Here is a 20,871-nt window from a genome sequence, read left to right on the forward strand (position 1 = left end):
CAAACTTAGTTGTAAAATTGAGTTTCTAGGAGACTGCTGGTTTTAGACGCTCATTCTTATCGCTCATACATCTTTCTACAAAGATAAGAAAACCCTAGAGGTTATTGATCAAGACCAAAAGAACTACCAAGTAATTCCAGCTGACTTGTAAAAGGAAACAAATGCCAAGTGTTTAAATATTATAGGGCTGCTGCCAGTGTTTATGCAGCAAGTAGGTGATCACAGGAACTTAGAGAAGCCCTTGCTTCAAAACTTAACCAATACTCAGTAAGCCAATTTCAGCTAAAGAAACAACTGGGCATTCTGTGATTTAAGGACACCAAGCAATCTACACCAAGGAAATGCACGTACGTTATTCACAAAGTTGTGGCTATTTAGATCAATACAAGATACACGGTTTGGGAAATAAAAAAAGTGAAGGATTATGAAGGATGTAGCAAATTACTTTGGTGGGGCAGGGGGGAGGGGGGGGGGGGGGGGACAGCAGCAACCAGCACAACATTCCTTCCCTACATCCTTCAGCACTATACACACCTGCAGTATACCAAAGAGTGGCTCCCATTCTCCAGTTCAAATAACATTGGAGGCAATGGCTCAAAAGGTAGTGGTAAAGTGATATTTAACCTGGGGTGATGTGGTGCTAAAGCTTCAACAGACTTGTTATTAAATGAAATCTAATTCAAAATCAATTAACTATCATAAATTTTCTTGCGTGAACAGTTCAAATCAAAAAAATTATTTTTAGCATCTTAGGATGTGTGTCCTAGAATGGAACACTAGATCATCACTATTATCAAGGGATTAATTGGATGTTCACTTTTTCCTCACTCTTACTGTTATAACATCAAACATCCAACTAGCCAGATGATAGGAACTGCCTCAGTCCCTGCTCACAGCTCTGCAAGGAATTGTCCAAGCAGAGGAAAGACATGTAACACAGCCGATGCGGAAATCACAACAGCAGACAGATACTAACTGCACATGGATAGTCAAGAGGAGCTGCCATTCCATTGCAATATAAACAAGTTTAAAGTGAACAAACTAGGTAAGAGGCTGCAGGAATATATAAGAAGTTAGTACTTTGCTCCAAATTCTCCTTTCATCAAAATAACATTTCCTCAATCTGATGAGCAGTTATATATGAAGGAAATTTAAGTATGTAATGATAATTTGGATCTCTGTTCTATTAATCTCATTTCTTCATTTTTCAGCATCTCGTGCTGCTGGGTCTTAAAACTTTTCCCCTGTGTAACCGGGCCACATACCTGTCTATTTATGTCCTTTTTATTACCCAATACTGTGGATGACAAGCCCAACATATAAGTTTTCTTTCTAGAAAGCTTTCCAATCCCATAAAGATAGTCCAATAACACTCTATTGTCCAAGGTCCATTTCAACTAACTCAAAAGGAGTAGCATTACACTTTTGATGTGGGTTCCAAACAAAGTCAAAATTATTAATGGAATTGGGAGATGCTCAATGCAGTAAGCCATGTAAACCATTTTAATTTTTGACTAGTACTTGGCAATTACTTTTTGTCTAGTGCTTACTCTCTCTCATCCAGTGATGAGACAAGGAGACAACATGGAGGAGCAACAACTACAACCAGGGATAGAAATGAAGGGGCTCCGGTCACCAACCCAAGCACCAAAACCCCACCCTGAAGCAGGCAATTGCACACCACAAGAGCTTCACGCCCCCTAAATGTATCCCCTTGTCCTGCAAGCAACCAAAACCTGATGCAAGCTTTTGCCCTTGACAAGGCTGGAGTCAGACATAGTCAGGTTTAGGTTGAGCTGTTGTCACAGTCACATTTTAATTGCGAGTAATGGATCCACAATTTGAAATAGAGTAGGATACACCCCAGGCTTTAGGAGTCCCGACGCCATTTCACAAATAAGATGTATTAGTACAAATTCAGAATTTGACATATAGATGTCGCTTATTATATTATCAGTGATTATTAGACTAAACGGGTTACTTTTAGAAACTTAATGAAACTGGGTGGAGAATTATCTTGAGATAATGGGAACTGTAGATGCTGGAGAATCCAAGATAACAAAGTGTGGGGCTGGATGAATGCAGCAGCCAAGCAGCATCTCAGGAGTGGCATCCTGGAAGACCACTTTCCAAAAATCTGCAAACTGAAAGGCAGAAAAGCACAAATATTTGGCAAAACAAAAACATGAAATGTTTGTGACAGAAGCAATTTTAATGGGGATTACAATCAACATAAGGGATGCTCAAATATTTCCAATTTATGTTGAGCAAAGGTTTCCCCTCATCTAAGTTGGAAGTGGCTCATCACTTCAATACTCCAAATGAAGGTGGAAAACAAAAAAAGTGTCAATTCTCTCAAAAAGGCTATAGTTTTAGGGCAATTCATTAAATTCTACAGGTATTACCAACATGCAAATATAGCAGGCAAGCTGAACTACACCAGCGAGTTTTGAGAAGATTTGTAGCTCAGGTTGAGGTTCTGGATGTGAGTTTGCTCGCTGAGCTGGAAGGTTAGTTTTCAGACGTTTTGTCACCATTCTAGGTAACATCATCAGTGAGCCTCCAACGCAGGCTTCATTGGAGGCTCACTGATGATGTTACCTGGAATGGTGATGAAACGTCTGAAAACTAACCTTCCAGCTCAGCGAGCAAACTCACATCCAGAACTACACCACTTCACTGTAAACAAAATGTTTGACTTATTTAAAGTTCATCAAAATAAATATCTTAAAATTTATAACTGAAGTCAGTACTGTAGCAAATGTAACATCGTTGTGCATTAGTAAAACATATGAAACATATCAAAAAGATCAAACCTTCATTAAATTCTAACACAAATACATCTGTAATTCAATTTGGATGACTTGCATATTCATGAACACTTCATCAAGATCTGACTGACCTATGGTGGTTCAATTCACAAATTGTTTCACAATGAGTTGAGGTTTTGTTGCTTTGTAACAATAGGGGTGCTTATGTTGAGTAAAAAGGAGAACATCAGGGTCACTAAAATCATGAAATATTATTCCATTACTTCGTCTTTCTTGGTGCTTTGAGGATCATGTTTCACGACTTTTAATTACTTTTTTCTGGGATTAACAAAGTGGCATATGTAATTTATTCCCTAACCGGCATATTGCACTTTTTATCCTCAATTTTTAAGGGTGAGAATCATCCATGATGCACAAACTGGAGCTGGACATCTGGTGTTTAGCAATATAGAGGAAACAGCAATATGGCTGCACTCAGGAGGTTGTCTTAGGCTTTCAATAGCAGTGAGAGACAGTCCTGATGTTTGGCAGAATTAAAGCAAAGCCCTGCAGTCTGAAAGCATTTCAGTGTGGTAACTTATAAAGGGTTCTCTTTTCTGACCTCACTGTCGGCGCAATGCAAGGTTTGGTTTACAAGTAGACAGTGTGTGTACATGTCAGTAACAAGCCCGGAGTTGAGGAACATGCAAACTAGGAGGAGTAGGCCATTCAGCTTCTTGATCCTGCTCAGTCACGTAAATAAGATCATGGAAAATCTTATTCTGACCTCAAATCTACATTCCTGCTTACTCCTGACAAGCAAGAGGTGAAAGGTTACCAAAAATCTATCCAGCAGGGTAAACAGAAATTTGTTCTATCTCTGACAGAATTGAGCAGAGACTTACTAAAATGATCTCTGAAAACAATAATTTATTTTTTGCGACTGTGCTGGCACATCCGCCTTGGTTTCTGTCAGTCTGTCTTAGTACATAGAACATTTTGTTCTATCAACAAAATTCAACTGATAATACAGCTCATTTCATCTCACTGCTTCATACATTTTTTTTGAAGTCTACAGAATGTGGCAATTAAAGCTGCAACGAATGTGTAATCACTGCACTGACATTTTTCCTCTCAAAATTACAAACGTAGAAAAACCTGTTCTAAAAATCAAAGCAAAATTATGCACATAGATTCAAAATAAATATTTCAAATGTTTCTTCATAACATTTCCAGTGTTACATCCCTTTGATATTTTTATTGATTCATTCTCAGAACATGGCTGCCACAGTGAAAGCTAGGCCATTATTTACTACTGTCCTCAACAAGGTGGTGGGATGCTACCATCTTGAATTACTGCAGTCCTATTAGGGAGGGACCTCTGGAATTTTGACCTAATGACAATTAAGCAATAGCCACACAAATAGGAAATTTAGAGATAATGATGTTGGTGTACATGCTATCCTCAATTAGATGGTAGAAAAAACGCTTTTGGGGAGGTAGGATCAAAACAATTGTGGAAAGTTGCTACTATGTGCCATACAACATATTCTGACATTTTGATTCCTTTAAGCAAGAAAACATGTACGAACCTTGGAAGCAGTCTACAGGAGGTTCATTTGGTTGAATGCTCAATGGAGTTTAGAAGAATGACAGGAATCCTTATTGCAACACGCAAGATAAGAATCAGCTTTAGAGACTGAGAGTGTAGTAGCAGGAAGGAGACAGAGTGTAAAGTCCTCATTTAAGATGTGCAGTTTGTCAGGAACAGCACAAGACAGCAAGAGTGAGAGAGAGGGGGAGAAATAGACAGAGATCTGATTTGGTGAGTAGTGGGCAAGGTTGCATAACTTGTTCCTATTTTATTATTTATAGTTAACAAGCATCACAATGACAGAGGAACTCGGAATGCTCCTCTTGCAATGAGAGGGACTTCAGGATGGCAAAATCCATGGTGACCACATATGCAGGAAATGTGTTCGGCTACAGCTCCTGATTGAGTGCATGGAGCAGTCGGAAATGCAGATGGACAAGCTATGCAGAATCTGTGATACCAAGAACATTATTGGTAACACGTTTAGTGAGCTCAACAAAGGGCTACACAAGCAGAAAAGCATTGGGTGACTACCAGGAAGTGCAGCAAGTGTAGGCGGTCGGTGCAGGAATCCCCTGCAGCCGTACCCCTCTCACAGCAAAAGTAGCAACAGCCAAGTTTCCGGCATCACCAGGTTCTGCTGAACAGGCAGGGAGTAAAAAGAGTGTGAATGCTTTAGTGATCAGGGACTCAACTGTAAGGGAAACTCAACATGTGGCTCTGTGGCTGTAAATGAAACTCTTAAATGGTGTGTTGCCTCCCTGATGCCAGGGTCAGGCATGTCTCAGAACCGTGGCAGGGCTTTTGAAGGGGAGGGTAAACAGGCAGCACAGTGACAGTGCATGTCAGTACCAATGACAAGGGTTAAAAAAAAAAGATCCTGCAACAGGAGCTTACACAGTAGATTAAAGTGGAAAACTACTAAAGTCGTAATCTCTGGATTATCTGCAAGCTATCCTAGATCTGGTCCTGCGTAATGAGACAGGAATAATTAATGACTTCCTAGTTAGGGATCCTCTTGGACAGAGTGATCACGGTATGATTGACTTTAGAATTCAGATGGAGAGTGTGAAGATCAAATCCAAAATCAGGGTCCTATGTTTGAACAAGAGGGACTACAATAGAATGAGGGAGGACTTGGCTAAAGTAGACTAGAAACAAAGATTTAATGTGGGACAGTTGACGAGCAGTGGAGGACTTTCAAAGCAATTTTTTCCAAGTGCTCAGCAAAAGTATATTCCAATGAAAAGAAAAGACTGTAAGAAAAGGGGCAATCTTCCATGGCTATCTAAGGAAATAAGGGAGTCTATCAAATTGAAAGAGAAGACATACAAAATGGCCAAAAACAGCATGAAACTAGAAGATGGGGAAAACTTTAAAAGTCAACAGAAAGCCACAAAAATAGCTATAAAAGAAAAGCAAGACAGAACATGAGAAAAAAAAACTAGCACAGAATATAAAGACAGATAGCAAAGGTTTCTATAAATATATAAAACAAAAAAAAAGTGGCTAAAGTAATTGTTGGCCCTTTAGAGGATACAAAGGGGAATTTAGTTATGGGATGTGATGAAATGGCCAAGGCATTGAACAGGTATTTTGTATCAGTCTTCACGGTGGAGGTCACTAATAACTTGCCAGTAATTGACAAAGAGACAAAAGTAGGTGAGGACCTGGAAGCAATCATTATTATGGAAGATGTAGTGTTGGGCAAGCTAATGGAGCTAAGGATTGATAAGTCTCCTGGCCCTGGTGGAATGCATCCCAGGGTCCTAAAAGAGATGGCGGGAGAAATAGCAGGTGCACTGGCGGTAATTTTCCAAAATTCACTGGACTCTGGGGCAGTCCCAGCAGATTGGAAAACAGCAAATGTGACGCCACTGTTTAAAAAGGGAGGTAGGCAAAAGATGGGGAATTGTAGACTGGTTAGCTTAACCAGTGTAGTGGGGAAGCTGCTGGAGTCTATTATCAAGGTAGAAATAACAAGATATCCAGATAGAAATTGTCCTGTTGGGCAGACGCAGCATGGGTTCATGAAGGGCAGGTCATGGTTGACAAATCTTTTGAAATTCTATGAAGACATTACGAGCAAGGTGGACAGTGGGGACCCAGTGGATGTGGTGTACCTAGATTACCAAAAGGCCTTCGACAAGATGCTGCACAAGAAGCTGCTGCATAAGATATGGATGTATGGCGTTAGGGGTAAAGTATTAGCATGGATAAAGGATTGGTGGATTAACAGGAAGCAAAGAGTGGGGATAAATGAGCGATTTTCTGGCTGCCAATCAGTGACTAGTGGTATGCCTCAAGGATCGGTGTTGGGGCTGCGATTATTTACATAGATGATGTGGAGTTGGGGATCACGTGTAGGGTGTCAAAGTTTGCAGATGACACTAAGATGAGTGGCAGAGCAAAGTGTGCAGAGGACTGTGAAACTTCGCAGAGGAGTATAGATACATTCAGTGAGTGGGCAAAGGTCTGGCAGATGGAATACAATGTAAATAAATGTGAAGTCATACATTTTGATAGGAGTAATAGTAGCAAGGATTATTACTTGAATGGTAAGAAGTTGTAGCATGCTGCTATGCAGAGGGACCTGGGTGTCCTTATCCATGAATCAGAGAAGGTTGGTCTGCAGGTACAACAAGTAATTAGGAAGGCAAATGGAATTTTGTCCTTCATTGCTAAAGGGATTGAGTTTAAAAGCAGAGAGGTTATGATGCAGCTGTACAAGGTGCTGGTGAGGCCACACCTGGAGTACTGTGTGCAGTTTTGGTCTCCTTACTTGAGAAAGGATTGCACTGGAGGGGTGCAGAGGATGTTCACTAGGTTGATTCCAGAGTTGAGAGGGTTGGCTAATGAGAGACTGAGTAGACTGGGATTATATTGATTGGAATTCAGAAGATTGGTGGGGGGGGGGGGGGGGGCTCTGAAAGAAACATAAAATTGTAAAGGGGATAGAGAAGATAGAAGTAGAGAGGATGTTGCCACTGGTAGGTGAAGCTAGGACAGGAGGGCATAGCCTCAAGATTAGAGGGAGCAGATTTAGGACTGAATTGAGAAGGAACTTCTTCAGAGGGTTGTTAATCTATTGAATTCCTTGCCAAGTGAAGTAGTTGACACTACTTCAGTAAACGTTTTTAAAGCGAAGATAGATTTTTTTGAACAATAAAAGAATTAAGGGACACAGTGAGAACATGGATAAGTGGATCGGAGTCCACGAAAAGATCAGCCATGACGTTATTGAACGGCGGAGCAGGCTCGAAGGGCCAAATGGCCTGCTCCTGCTCTTAGTTCTTATGCTCTATTTCCAGCTCCATGTGCTGAGTATAGGAAAAGGAAGATAAGCCAGGTGAACATGTAGCTAAGTAGATGGTGTAGGAGGGAAAGGTTTAGATTTTAGTTTTAATGCAAACAGCCTGACTGCTAAGACAAATGAATTTACAACATTGATCAACATGTGAAAATATGATATCGTTGCAATCACTCAGACATAGCTGAAGGAAGGGTATGGCTGGTAGCTCAACATTCCAGGGCACAGAAGTTTTAGGTGTAATGGGAGAAGAAGAGGAATCTAAGAGAGATGGGGGCATTATGGTGCTGATAAAGGAAACCATTACAGCCATAAGGGAGGATATCTCAGAAGGCTCTTCAAATGAGGCCACCTGGTTGGAGCTTGGAAACAGAAAAAGGGTGATCATTTTGCTAAGGTTATGATTGCGGGGGGTGGGGGGTGGGGGGGTTCAACTTTTCCAACATCAACTGGGTTTGCTTGAATGTGAAATGATTAGATGGGGTGGAATTGTTAAAAGTGCACCTAGGAGAGCTTTTAGTGCCAATACATATAAGTAACGAAGTTGGTCAGGTCAGTGAAACGTGAGTGAGTGAGCGTTTTGGTATAGTGACCATAACTGAGCTTCAAAATATCAAGGAAAGGATAAGCATTGTAAAGAAATTAAGTGTCTAAACTAGGAAAGGCTGATTTCAATGTCATTAGACAGGATCTGGAAAACACAGACTGGGAGTAGCTACTCCCAGTCTAAGATAACAAGGTGTAGAGCTGGATGAACACAGCAGGCCAAGCAGCAGAGGAGCAGGAGGACTGACATTTCAGGCCTAGACCCTTCTTCAGAAAAAGAAAGGGTCGAGGCCCGAAACAGCAGCCTTCCCGCTCCTCTGATGCTGCTTGGCTTGCGGTGTTCATCCAGCTCTACACCTTGTTACCTCAGATTCTCCAGCATCTGCAGTTCCTACTATCTCAGAAACAATTCTACTCCCAGTCTAAGTCTGCAATTGAAAAACACAAGTCTTCTAAAAGAAGTACAGGGAAAATTCAGGATCATCATGCTCCTCGAAGAGTGAAGGGCAAAGGCAGCAAGTCCAGGGAACCTTGGATGTCAAGAGAAAATGAGAGATTGATTAAGCAAAAGGAAGCATTAAAATTGTCGAGGCCTTTCAGGGGCATAGAACTTGTAAGAGGTTGTGTCAAAACAAATTAGGAGGGTAAAGAGAAGCCACAAAATATTTTTTGCAGATAAAATTAAAGAAAAACTCCAAAACATATTTTAAGTGCCAGATGACTGGAGGATAGCTAATGTATTTCATTTGTTCAAGGGCAGTAAGGATAGGCCAGATAATTACAGACTGGTTACTGATATCAGAGGTAGGAAAAATTAATGGAAAAACTATGCTGCAGGATACAATTAATCAACACTGGGAAAAGCAGGGATTGAACAGGGATACTCAGCACAGACTGGTTGGAGGAAGATCATGTCTGACTACCTTAAGTAAATTTGTTGGAAAAGGTGACGAAACATATTGCTGAGTAGTGCAGTTGATGTTGTTTACATGGACTCCAATAAAGGTCTTTGACAAGATCCCACATGCATAACTGGTCCAAAAGGTAAGGGTTCATGGGATCCAAGACAAATTGGCAAAATGGGTCAATAAGCAGGAGGGAGAATGCTCTGGTGGAGGGTTGTTTGTGTGCTTGGAACCAGTGACCACAAAGATCACAGCTGGGATCCTTATTGTTTGTTAGGTACATAACAAACTGGCACTTTTCAATGAAATAGAGATAATCCACAAACTGACAGTCCATAAAGTTGCACATGAACACAACCAAACTGGGCCAGGGAGGGCAGAATAAAGAAGTCCCTGTTTGGACATTCCATTTGTATTTTTATGCTTTTATCGTTCCTCGATCCCTCACAAAGGAAGGCCTAAACGTAGTCTTCGAGACAAACTGGTTGGAGGAGGATAAATATTTAAACCTGGCAATAAATATACAATTTAATCCCCACTTTAAGGCTTTATCTTCTATCCGTAAAAGCAACTTCCAATTCTACATTTGCAATGGACACTTCCTATGCTGCAAATATATCATCTCATTTATGGCAGCGATTTCAGTGACAAGTGAGTGTTTACTGCAGCACAGACATTCATGCAGTTGAATCCATTAAAAGTGTGAACACTGGTATTTACAAATGATAAGCTGACAGGAGAATACAAAGGTAAATTTACTTCACTATCAGCAAGTTGATCAGCGCAATACCCAAGATTAGGTACAGATGTTTTTCTCTAACTATACATAGATACATAAGCATTTATCACATTCCAGTTTGAGGCCTACTGTGATAAGGTTACAGGAGTATGATGAAACTTGCTTTAAACATTCTCTGAAGTCAGAGACTAGCACTGCTGCATTTAAGTGCACTAAGCATTCTCTCTGCAGCATAATCTGCAAGGCATGACAATAAGGCTTTCTTGTATACAGACTTAACACTGATCACTTCACATATTCCAGGAAGCGTGTTTCTCTGATCATATGAAGACAGACTGAAACATTTGGTGAGATGCATCCAGAGTTAAATACTTAAGCTCCTTTATTTTGAGAAGAAAGCCAAAAAAAAAGTGCATTTACCAAGATCAGCCATCTGCCATGTATAGGGAGGTAACCCTGATGAATACCAGAGATAATGGGAACTGCAGATGCTGGAGAATCCAAAGATAATAAAAGTGTGAAGCTGGATGAACACAGCAGGCCAAGCAGCATCTCAGGAGCACAAAAGTTGATGTTTCGGGCCTAGACCCCTCAAGGCCAGAAACATCAGCTTTTGTGATCCTGAGATGCTGCTTGGCCTGCTGTGTTCATCCAGCTTCACACTTTATTACCCAGATGAATACCACTCCATTTCTGCAAATAATTAGAAAGAGGGCCCAGAGGTAAGGTAGGGTCAAGGAGCCAATACACTGAGGCACTCTTAAGTGCCCATGCACCTCTGCTCCCAGCAGTGCCTAAAAATCCAGGGCCAGGTGTCTACTAAATGATCCAAATCCAAAACACTGATCACAAGAAGTCAAAAGCTCACTAATGAGAACAGTTTGACTTCAGATTTTTCTTGTTCTCTGGGTGACATTGCTTAAAACTGAAGAGCCTCCCTTTCCCCCATACAGTTGAAGACATCTACATTGCTGTTTTACAGTGAATAATGAAAGGACCACGTGCTCATCTGCCCACTGCCTTCAACCACTTATGATAAAGGATAGAAGATGGTGGAGAAACTCAGCCTGTCTGGCAGCACCAATGGACGGAAGAGACACAAAGGGTTTACATTTCAGGTCAAATAGCACAAAGGACACACATGCATCGCATGCGCCCACACAGGATGTATCTAGGGGCTTTTAGCATTCTCTCATTGTGCCAGCTTGTCAAGGTGGGGATCACAAAATAGCTAACGGATGGACATGTTACTGTGTAGCACCGTGCAATGTCAGCAGCTTATAATGCAAACACTTTGCTGTGATAACTAAAGGAGGCAGTCCCTAGTCAGGTAAAGGAGTACTACAATGAGGAGGTGCCCCCACAGTCAGCTAGACACTTAGTCCCACAAGAATACAGGCATGTATCTTTACAGTGAGGATGTTGGTTTATGGCCAATCCTGTTGGTTAAGATATATCAGGGTACTGCAGAGATAGCATTTATAGCACAGGTCAGTTTTCTGTAATGAGACAAAAGGGCAGAGGTAGTGAAGTATCCCCATTGGGGGAGTATGAAACACGGGGCAGGAAGGTTTAGCTGTTTGGAGGGCTGAGATAAACAGGAGACATTGAGTGGACATGATGCAAAAAGAATGTTGTAGTCCATGAACCTTGGTGAGCATTGTGTGCAATGAGTGAGTGATGGTCCTGAAAGTGCAAGGTAACAAATAGATACTTGAACACATATCCATGCAGAGTGCAAAAACAAAATCACTGACTTTCTTTCTATACTGCTAGGCACCTTGATCAAACCAGAGTGTAGCACTGACCCAGGCTGGATGTGTCTAATGGTGCGGCCTCCTGTAGTAGTCAATTGGAAAAAGGACAGTCTTCCTCCCCCCATCCTGACTAGGATTTCTACATTCCTGCCTGAAGTGGGAAGCAAGTTCTCCTTGCCTCTGGGCAATGTCCTGAAGGTTGAGGCTCAAGCACCACGATGTGAGAAGTCATTCCTGGCTTGAAACATCTGAAGTTGTGTGAAGCCTGTCTTCAATCATGGCACCAGTGGTGTGAACGCCTCAAGATGCCAGCATTGCCAAGCACACCACCTCTCTGGCAGCATCATCCAAGGTAGGCCCAACAACCCTACTGTATAATGAAAGTAGTACAGAGCAGATGACTATCTGAAAAAAAAATAGGCGCTTGGAGTCAGTAGACGGAATAGATTTCCCTTAACAAACCACCAAATCAAAATAAGAACATTTTACCTCGAGTGCTTTTCAGGCAGTAGTCATCCATATCTATTGAGACCATCTGGACAAGCATATGGACGTACATGGAATAGTGTAGGTTAGATGGGCTTCAGATTGGTATGACAGGTCAGCACAACATCGAGGGCTGAAGGGCCTGTACTGTGCAGTAATGTTCTATGTTCTATATCACCAGTCACTTTGAAAGTAAAGCTATTTGGACCATTTCACAAGCTGATACATTCCTTGTTCAAAGGTTAGAAAGGTCATCTTAGTGTGAAACGGTCCTGAGGGAACATGGCAGGCTGGGTGCTGAAAGGATATTTCCTTTTGTTGGAAAGGCAGAACACAGTTAAAAAAGGAATTCGGAGGGTCATGAGTTTATTATCCCCAGACCTGTCCCCAAGAAATGGAAGAGACACAGAGTCACTAAACATTTAAGGCACAGCAAGTAAGTTAGCAGATGACACCAAAAAGGTGCTGTAGTGAACAGTGAAGATTATCGTAGAGTACAATGGGACCTTGATCAGATGGGCTGAGGAGTGGCAGATGGAGTTTGGTTTAGACTAACGTGTAGTGCTACATTTTGGTAAGACAAACCAGGGCAAGACTTGTACAATGAATGGTAGAGCCACAGACAGTGTTGCTGAACACAGAGACCTAGAAATGCAGGTGCACAGTTCCTTGAAAGTGGAGTTGTAGATAGACAGGGTGCTGAAGAAGGCACTTGGTAAGCCTGCCTGCACTGGCCATAGCACTGAGTGTAGGAGTTGGGATGTCATATTGTGTTTGTACAGGAAAATTGGTATCTTAGAATACTGCATACAATTCTGTATGCAGGATGTTGTTAAACTGGAGGGTGCAGAAGAGATTTACAAGGATGTTGCCAGGACTGGAAAATTTGAGAAACAGGGAGAGGCTGAAGAGGCTGGAGCTTACCATATTCCCCCACCGGAGTGTTGGAGACTGAGGGGTGATCTTATTGGGGTTTTATAAAATATGACGGAATGGATAGGGTGAATAACTATTGTCTTTTCCCCTAGAGTGGGGGAGAACGGAACTAGAATGTGCAGGTTTGAGGTGAGAGGGGAAAGGTTTAAAGAAAATATGAGCGGAGGGATAATTTTTTTCCCTCCCACACAGAGAATGGTGCAAATACGGAATGAACTGCCAGAGAAAGTAGTGAAGTTAGATACAATTGCAATATTTAAAAAAAGGTATCTGGATGGATTCATGAATAGGAAGGGTGTAAGAAGGATATGGGCCAAATGCTGGCAAGTGGGAGTAGGGCAGAATGGAATGTCAGATCTGTGCGGATGAGTCGGACTGAGGACTCTGTTTCCGTGCAGTATGACTCCAAAGAACCTACCAAGCCAGATTGTCTTATTAACAAGGGTATCAAGGCCAGAAAGTTGAGTTGAAATCATAACGTGATCAGCCATGATCTTATTGATTAATGGAGCTTGCAGGTTAACGGCCTATCACTTGGCCTGCTCCTAATCCACATGTTCATAACAGTGGTGGCAAAAATGTTATGTTTCATGTTTATGGAAGGAACAGAATCTCTCTTCCGAGTGATCATGTTTGAATTTCTGAAAGGCTCCATATCTTGATATTTATATTTTCAAGGACAGCAAGCATTCTTGCAAATCCCACTAGATGCAATATTTTTGTTGCTTTGAGCGCAACAGACATTTCTTTTTCCTTTATCCAACAAAAGTTCCTGTGATCAGCATTTCTGCACCTATGTAAGGAGGGAGGGGGAGACATACACTCAGCTTCACTTTCTGCTGGACTGGAGTTAAAGCTCTGGTCAAATCTTGTGCTTATTATGGCAAGATTGTTTCTTTAAAATCTCCCTCCACTTCATCCAGAGTCAGCTTCAGTCATGACTGTGCATTTAAGCAGCAATTTTCAAATTGTATCTCTGAAGATTTGGCTTTGTAACGAAGCTGCAGTTTAAAAACAAAGCAATAAAATCTGGAATTGTGCTTGTCCCATTAGGATCATTACCTTTTGAAGTTGGGGGTGGGGCGGGTGTGTGGAAATGGAGGGAAATCCTCTGGGGATGCTGGTGATCTCTCCCTCCAAACCATTCGAACATTAAACAACTGTACCCAGACAGGCACTGATCAGCTTCTAGGTCTGCTTTCAACACTGTGCCCCATCTGCTGCAACTTGGGAGTACGGCCAGCTGCAGGGATCTGCAAGGAAAACCAGTAAAACTGGTAAAGACACTGGCATGCTGGTCCAACCCATCTTGAATCCCCATAGATGTCCAGTACAACCAGCACGCTCATTTCCAAGTACTAGAGGTTTTCCTTTCTGCACTTGGATATCCTCAGTTAGTTCCCTTTAATTGGTATTAAGAGGCCACATTAACAATTTGGATTGGCACAACCATGTACAGGCGATTAGCCCCGTAGTCATCTCCATCTTACCTCAGCAGTACTGACTTGTGGTGGAATGGAGTTGAAGATCTAACATATAGTCAAGCAGTACCACATTATTAATAGTTTCCAGCCTCCAATTCCAGGCCCAATGGAGCCAGGGAAATAAAAACAAGCCCTTTGTGTTTGCTCTTAAAAGAAACTTCTCTTCAATTAGACTTTACTTAAATTTGTTTTGTACTAAATTATAATAATTTAACAATGTTTGCAAACTCCTTCGTTGTTGAGATTTAAGTCTACAAATAGTATAATTGATATCAATTTAGGAATTCTTTCTATACACAGGGTTTGGAAAAAACTATGATTGTGCAGAATAAAATCTAAAACCTGGTTTCAGATAAATATTGCACTGTCATTTACTTTCACCACCTACAGCACTGCGCAAAAAAAGGGACTCTTAAGTGTCAAAAGAATCTCATAACATTAGAAAGCAGGTTGGTATCTGTATTCATTAAATACTTGGCAACCTTAGAGAAAACAAGGGTGAAACATTATTTTAAGCACTGAGAGCTTTAAACTAAAACTCAGTCAGTCAAATAAATATCAACCAGTTGAAATATCGTTTCTTATCTGCAGGTTTCCCAGTGTTTACTTCCAGTAATTCACAGGAAATACAGTTTTACAGCAAGGAGTGGGCACCAAAGAAATTGTTGGACACTGACACAGGAATGGGTTTTAAAATCACAAAGACAATTGTTAGGGACAAGCTGTAGGATTATTTGCATGTGGAAACTGCAAAATCTGATGACAATTAAAGATATTCCAGTTCCAAATATACCGGGTGGACTACATGTGTTGATAAGTCATAGTTCTGCCGTATTTGGATTCTAACTAAAAAGTTAAAAACTTTTAGGGAGCCTTGGTACAGCTGGATTTGGAGGACATGCAAATATATTTATTGTGCTGCTTACAAGCACTGGGAAGATGGCTACACATTCTGGAAGGGACAGGGGTGAATTTGGTAGCAGCAGTTTCGTTGTGTGGACCGGGGCAGTCCTGTTTGCTCAATATGATGTCAAGAAGTCGTTGGACACACTGAGTACTGCAAGGCTATGCATCCTGACAACATTCCTGCAGTTATACTAAAGACTTGTGCTTCAAAACTTGCCAGACCTCTGGCCAAGCTATTCCAAAACAATTGCAACACTAGTGTTTACCCATCACTGTGGAAAACTGCCCAATGATGCCCAGTTTGTGTTCAGCCAAAGCAACTCAGTTCTTGACCTCATTACAGCCTTTGGTTCAAACATGAAGGTGACCACGTATTTAATGAATACAAAAACCAGCCAGCTTTCTAATGTTGAGATTCTTTTGACACTTGAGTCCCTTTTGTGCCATGTTGTAGGTGTGAAAGTAAATGACAGTGCAATATTTATCTGAAACTAGATTTTAGATTTTATTCTGAATATAGAGGTAAAATGACAGTAACAGCCCTTGACATTAAAGCCACATTTGACTACATGTGACATCACGGAGTATTGGCAAAATTGAAGTCAGTGGCAATTGGGGAATAACTGTCTGCTGAATAGGAAGATGGTTGTGGTTGTTGGGTGGGGGAGGGGGGGGGTGTGGTCAGTCATCTCAGGTCCATGACATCTCTGCAGGAGTTCCAATGGGTAGAGTTCTAGGTCTATTTCCATTTCAGAGGAAAAGGGCAGCAGAGAGATACCATAAATGTGGAGTTGGAAAAGCACCAGTGAGTCAGACAGCATCGGAGGAGCAGGCAAGTCAACATTTCAGGCCGAAATCTTCCATCAGGAATGATATCAAGGCAGCAAAGACTTGCGAACACCATCATCTGCAAGCTCCCCTCCAAGCCACAAACCATCATGATGTGGAAATATATCACTACTCCTTCAGTATTGCTGGGTCAAAGTCCTGGAACTTAGTCCCGCAATGCCATGAAGGCAATCTACAGCAAGTGGGCTGCAGTGGGTCAAGAAGGAAGTTCACCACTACCTCCTCTAGGCCAACAAGGGATTGGCAATGAATGCTTGACTAGCCAGTAACACCTTTATCACATGTCAAAATGAAAGTTCCACTGTCCAATACAAGGCTATCCTCATTTCAGTAATCAATTAAGCAAACCTTTGCCATTTTCCTTTCTAAAGGAAACCTGGAATCAGATATATCGGGGGAGGGGTCAAACTCTCCTGCAGTTAGAATCATACCTGACAGGTTGGAAGATGGCCACGGTTGCTGGAGGTCAGTTATCTCAGCTCCAGGACATCTCTGCATGAGTTCCTCAGGGTAGTGTCCTAGGCCCAACCAACTTCAGCTGCTCCACCAATGACCTTCACTGCATCATACGGTCAGAAGTAGGGATGTTTGCTGATGATTGCACAATGTTCAGTACCTTTTGCGATTCCTCTGATACTGGACCAGTCCATGTTCAAATGCTACAGGATCTGGACAATATCCAGGCTTGAGCTGACAAGTGGTAAGTGACATTTGCACCACACAAATGTCAAACTATGACCATCATTAAGAGACAAACTAACCATCGTCCCTTGACATTCAATGCTGTTACCATCAGTGAAATCCCCCACGATCAACATCCTGGGGGTTATCATTGACCAGAATCTCAAGTGGACTCACCATATTAACACAGTGGCTACAAGAGCTGGTCAGAGGCCAGGAATACTGCAGTGAGTAACTCACCACCTGACTGCCCAAAACCTGTCCACCGTCTACTAGGCGCAAGTCAGCAGTGTGATACAATACTCCCTACAGGCCTTAATGAATGCAGCTCCAACTGTCCTCAAGAAGCTTGACACCATCCAGGACAAAGCAGCCAACTTGACTGGCATTGTATCGACAAGCAGCCACTCCCCACCACCAAAGTTCAGTACACGGCTGCTACTATCTACAAGGTGCACTGCAGAAATTCACCAAAGATCCTCAGACCTTCCAAACTCATGACCACCTCCATCTAGAAGGCCAAGAGCAGCATATACATGGGGAACCCCCACCCCACCCACAAACGGCACGACTGTTTACAATTTACATAGATGACTTGGAGTTGCGGACCAAGTGTGGTGTGTCAAAATTCGCAGCTGACACTAAGATGAGTGGCAGAGCAAAGTGTGCAAAAGACACTGAAATTTTGCAGAAGGATGTAGATAGTCTAAGTGAGTGGGCAAAGGTCTGGCAGATAGAGTACAATGTTGATAAGTACGAGGTCATCCATTTTGGTACGAATAACAGCAAAATGGACGATGTTTTAAATGGTTAAAAAAAATTGCAGCACGCCGCTGTGCAGAGGGACCTGGGTGTCCTTATGCATGAATCGTTAAAAGTAGGACTGCAAATGCAACAGGTAATTACAAAGGCAAATGTAATTTTGTCCACCATTGCTAAAGGGATGGAGTTTAAAAGCAGGGAGGCCGTGCTGCAGCTGTATAGGGTCCTGGTGAGGCCACACCTGGAGTACTGTGTGCAGTTTTGATCTCCTTACTTGAGAAGGGATATACTAGCACTGGAGGAGGTGCAGAGGAGATTCACTCGCTTGATTCCAGAGTTGAGAGGGTTGGATAATGAGGAGAGACTGAGTAGACTTGGAATATACTCATTGGAATGCAGAAGAATGAGGGGAGATCTTGTAGAAACATATAAGATTATGAAGGGAATAGATAAGGTGGAGGCAGGGAGGTTTTTTCCACTAGCAGGTGAAACTAGGACTAGGGGGCATCGCCTCAAAATAAAAGGGAAGCAGATGTAGGACTGAGGCACGGAGGAACTTCTTCATCCAAAGGGTTGTGAATCTATGGAATTCCCTGCCCAGTGAAGCTGCTGAAGCTACTTTGCTCTATGTTTTTAAGGCACGGCTAGATAAATTTTTGAACAGTAAATGAGTTAAGGGTTATAGCGAGTGGTTCTTCCCTCATCCTCGTAGATATCAGCATTCTATTTTGTATCCATTATGAGTTGGGAAATGGAGAAGGACATGTTGTGCATGGAAAAAGAGGGTTAAGTGGAGCAGAGTCTCAAAAAGATCAGCCATGATCTTACTAAAGGCGGGGCAGGCTTGAGGGGCCAGATGGCCTACTCTTGCACCTAGTTCTTATGTTCACGTGCCCTCCACGCCACTCACCATCCTGACTTGGAAATGTAATCACCATTCTTTCACGGTCACTGAATCAAAATCTAAGAATTCCTTTTCAAATGGCACTGTGGACTGCAGCAGCTCAAGAAGCCAGCTCACCACCTTCTCAAAGGCAACTTAGGATGGGCAATAAATGCTAACCTAGCCGGAGACACCCAAATCCCACAAATGAATATTAAAAAAAAACTTCTCTTTGGTAGCGATATTAATACTGCACACAGTACCAACAGATACCTAGTCTTGCCCTACAGCAAGACTTTCTTACTCTCACACACCATTGTCATATTAAATATGAACATATCATTGGTTTTTTTAAAACCTCCAACTGTTTGCTGTACATGCAAGATAATCCATATGCAAGTTCTTCCCAATCTTGTCTAGCCCTGCACTTGTCCAAAAAAAAGCTGCTATTCCATTCTTCTTGGATTTTCCATGCACAACATGTCCTTCTCCATTCCCAACTCATAACGGATACAAAATAGAATGCTGATATCTACGAGGATGAGGGAGGAATGTTGGAAGAAATGATGAGCTGAGTTGGGGGCAACCTGCATTCATGTAAAGTAAATGTCAAGCGAAGGTTTTCCTTTACATTCTGCTGGTGCTAACCTAACATGTCATTCTACCCCTCCGATAGAGTTCCTAAAAAGTTTATACTCCTGTTACACACAATATAGGAACAGCTTTGTAAATGAGTTTATTTAAACTCAACCTGAAATCAGCTTTTTCACAACAGTTTACTGTTTACACTTTTTAACTCTCTAACTATTGAAACAAAAAAGGGCAAAAACAGACTTGATGGACAAACAGAAAGGGTGAAGGCAGAAGTGTGGGAAATGAGTCAGTCATAGCGGTCAGCCAGATAAACCACAGTCTAGCAAATCCTCAGCCGAAGAAAACAAAAACTGGATCTTTCGGATCAGCCTCCCACCCACCATTTGTCAGAACAGAATGCAAGATGCACATTTCGGAAATGACTGCCAGACTACTCAGACCTCTTGGCATCACAGTAGCCCACAAACCCACCAACACACTAAAACAGCAGCTAATGAACTTACAAGACCCTATACAGACAACAAGCAAAACGAATATCATTTACAAAATACCTTGCAAGAACTGTGACAAACACTGCATTGGGCAAACAGGCAGAAAGCTAGCCACCAGGATACACGAACATCAACAAGCCACAAAAAGACATGATCCACTATCACTAGTATCCTTACATACAGGTGAGAAAGGACACCACTTTGATTGAGACAACGCATCCATCCTAGGACAAGCCAAATAGAGACACGCACAAGAATTCCTAGAAGCTTGGCATTCCAACCGGAACTCCATCAACAAACACATTGGCTCCAAATCAATCTACCATCCCCTGAGAAAAAGAACAGGAAATGACATCAACACAGGAAATGGCATCACCAACCCAAGGAAACCTAAACAGATAAACAGAAAGCGGGGCATAACACCAGCGCTTCATTGGAGGCTCACTGATGATGTTACCTAGAATGGTGACCAAAGGTCTGAAAATGAACCTTCCAGCTCAGGGAGCAAACTCACATCCAGAACGGATGCAAGAAACTGGGAAAATGCAATGGAGTTCTTGCAGGAGGTACCTCGTGAGGATGCGTAGTCAAGGTAACTAAGGACATTAGTGAGTTTATAATAGTTATCAGGGACCAGTCTATCCCCAAACATCAGAAACTAATGTTGAGGAAGGGAAGAGAGAAGTCAGAGATGCAGCAGGTGAGTGTGACAGCGGAATAGAAATTTCAAGCAAAATTAATACATCCTTCCAATTCTAGGCAGGAGAGGGGAGCAGTATTGTGTCATCCACATACCAGAGAAAGCCGTGAGGAGGGATCCAAGTAAGACTGGAACAAGGAATGTTTCACATACCCAAGGAGACAGACATAGCTGGAGCCCATGCAGGTATCCATCGCCTCACCTTTGACCTGAAGAAAGCAGGAACAGAGTTTTAAAAAAAAGAGAAGTTGATCAAAGTGAGGGCAAGCTTGGCCAGGTGGAGGGAGGTGATGGTGGACAGGTACAGTTCAGGCCTTCTTTCAAGGAAGAAATGCAGAGCCTTCATATCAGCCCTGAATGTCCATGAAGAGGAAGCAGCTGGTGTTAACAAACTGGAAAATTTTGAAACAAACATGTTTGTATTTATGCATAAAAGGTGCAAACTAATTCCTTCAGCGAGGAGCTGTGAAGTCTAGTTGCAACTGTGCAGAAGCTTGG

General features: G+C 42.1%; 1 long non-coding RNA gene across 3 annotated transcripts in view; it reads right to left on the reverse strand.

Moving 5' to 3' along the window:
- Positions 1-20,871, reverse strand: part of LOC125462909 (uncharacterized) — a 60,967-nt gene that overhangs the window by 27,643 nt on the left and 12,453 nt on the right. For 2 of the 3 annotated variants that reach the window (XR_007249725.2, XR_007249726.2), the window contains exon 3: positions 14,086-14,276. The exons of the other annotated variant lie outside the window; for it this stretch is intronic. This is a non-coding gene — a long non-coding RNA (uncharacterized LOC125462909). The remainder of the gene's footprint in view (positions 1-14,085; positions 14,277-20,871) is intronic. 3 annotated transcript variants of the gene reach the window in all.

This window comes from Stegostoma tigrinum, chromosome 21 (genome assembly GCF_030684315.1).
Source record: "Stegostoma tigrinum isolate sSteTig4 chromosome 21, sSteTig4.hap1, whole genome shotgun sequence".
Classification (NCBI taxonomy): domain Eukaryota; kingdom Metazoa; phylum Chordata; class Chondrichthyes; order Orectolobiformes; family Stegostomatidae; genus Stegostoma; species Stegostoma tigrinum.